General features: G+C 42.1%; 1 protein-coding gene across 1 annotated transcript in view; it reads right to left on the bottom strand.

The window, feature by feature from the left end:
* LOC107609312 (cyclin-dependent kinase C-2-like) overlaps window positions 1–2,103 on the bottom strand; it is a 16,934-nt gene that overhangs the window by 469 nt on the left and 14,362 nt on the right. The window lies entirely within an intron of this gene.

Here is a 2,103-nt window from a genome sequence, read left to right as displayed (position 1 = left end):
CAATAATTTTTTTTATAATAATATATATTTAAATATTCAATCACCTTAATTAAGTATTTCATATATCTTTCTAATTATAAGGAAAAGAAAAAAAGAAAATAAGAAAAAGAGAAGTGAGGACAAAAGAGAAGAAGATAAGAACACAACAATTATTATTTAAACAATTATATTCACATCTTTTTCATCGTCAAATCTAAAATTGAGTTTTGGGCAAAAACACTCAAAAAGATAAATTTTTACTCTTTCTTTTACCTATTTATCTTTGGACACTTTTACCTATTTATCTTTGGACACTAAATCCGTAAATGGCGTCCCACCAAAGAAATAATCAAACTTCCAGCCATGTTTAGGGTACTTCAAGCTTCTGTGCGTACCTCTTTTTTCCACCCTTCTTCCTTTTCTTCTTCTTCATCATATCCTTTCCCTAATAACAACTAGGGATGTGCATGGTTCAGTTTTTCTATGAATTGAACTGAAACTGCACTAAACCATTTTAAATGGTTTAGAAACTGAACCAAACTGCTTTGTCACATGAAACTGGTTCTAAACTAGTTTATAATACAGTGCACCAGTTTAAACTAGTTTATAAAAATAAAAGTGGTTTTAATTAAAAAAACCAGTTTAAACTGGTTTATAGGCTAAAACTAGTTTTCACACTCCCCCTCTCTCTCTCTCTCTTCCTCTCTCTCTCTCCTTTCCCTCTTCCGCTCTCTCTCTCTTCTTCCCTCCCTCTCTCTCATTTCTCTTTTTTTCTCTCTCTTCTTCTCTCCCTCTCTCCCCCTCCTTTATCTCTCTCCCTCCTCTCTATTTTCCTTTTCCCTCTCTCTCCCCCTTTCCCTCTTTCTCCCCTCCCCTCTCTTTGTCTTCCTCTCTCTCTTCTCTCTCCCTCTCTCTTTTTCCCTCCCTTTTTCCCTCTCTATCCCTTTCTCTCATTCTCTCTCTCTCTCTCCGTCCTCTCTCCTTCTCTCTCTCCGTCCCCTCTCTCTCTCTCTCCCTTTCTCTCATTCCCCTCTTCCTCTCTTTCTCTTCTTTGCTCCCCCTCTCTCTCTCTCCTCTCTTTTCCTCTTCTCTCTCGCTCTCCTTCTTTCTCCCCCTCCCTCTCTTTGTCTTCCTCTCTCTCTGCCTTTTCCTTTTCTCTCTCTCTCCCTCTCTCTCTTTATCTCCATCTCTCCCCCTCCTTTCTCTCTCTCTCTCCCTCTGCCCCTCTTTCTTCCCCTCCCCTTTCTTTCTCTCTCCCTTTTCTCCATCTCCATCTCTATCCCTTTCACTCATTTCTCTCTCTCTCTCCCTATCCCTCTCTGTGTCTCTCTCTCCCTCTCTCTCCCCTTTCTTTCTCTTTCTCCCTCTCTCCTCTCTGTCTCTCAATTTCTCTCCCTCTCTCTCTTTCTCTCTCTCCTCCTCCTCCTTCTCTCACTCCTCTTTTCCTATCTTTCCTCCACCTCTCTTTTTTTCTCTTCTATCTCTCTCTCCTTTTCTCTCTTATTTTGGAGAAAAGAGGGGGAGAAAGAGAAGAGGGATATAGAGTGAGAAAATGCTGAGAGAGAAAGAGAAAAGAGAGAAAGAAAGGAGAGAAAGAGAATAAGGAGAGAGAGAAAGGAGAAGAAAGAGAGAGAAAAGGAGAGAGAAAGAAAGGAAGGAGAGCGAGAGAAAAGGAGAGAGAAAAAAGGAAAGGAGAGAGAGAGGAATAGGAGAGAGAAAGAAAAAATGAGAGAAAGAGAAAGAGGAAGAGAAAGGGGAGGGGGAGAGAGGACGGAGAGGAGAGAAACAAAAGGGGAAAGAGGAAAAAGAGGAAGAGAGAGAGAAAAGGAGAGAGAGAGGAATAGGAGAGAGAAAGAAAAAATGAGAGAAAGAGAAAGAGGAAGAGAAAGGGGAGGGGGAGAGAGGAGAGAGGACAGAGAAACAAAAGGGGAAAGAGGAAAAAGAGGAAGAGAGAGAGAAGGGGGAAGGGAGGGAGAGAGAGAGAGAGAAGAGGGGGAGAAAGAGGGGAGAGAGAGAGAGAGAGGAAGAAAGAGGGGAGGAGGAGAGAGAGAGAGGAGGGAAAGGAGAGAGAGAGAGAGAGAGAGAGAGAGAGAGAGAGAAGAAGGAAGGGGGAAGGAGAAGGAG

The sequence above is a fragment of the Arachis ipaensis genome, chromosome B07, assembly GCF_000816755.2.
Source record: "Arachis ipaensis cultivar K30076 chromosome B07, Araip1.1, whole genome shotgun sequence".
In the NCBI taxonomy this organism is placed as follows: Eukaryota; Viridiplantae; Streptophyta; class Magnoliopsida; order Fabales; family Fabaceae; genus Arachis; species Arachis ipaensis.
Note: the sequence above shows the minus strand (reverse complement) of the source record. Positions and strands in the feature narration are given on the sequence as shown.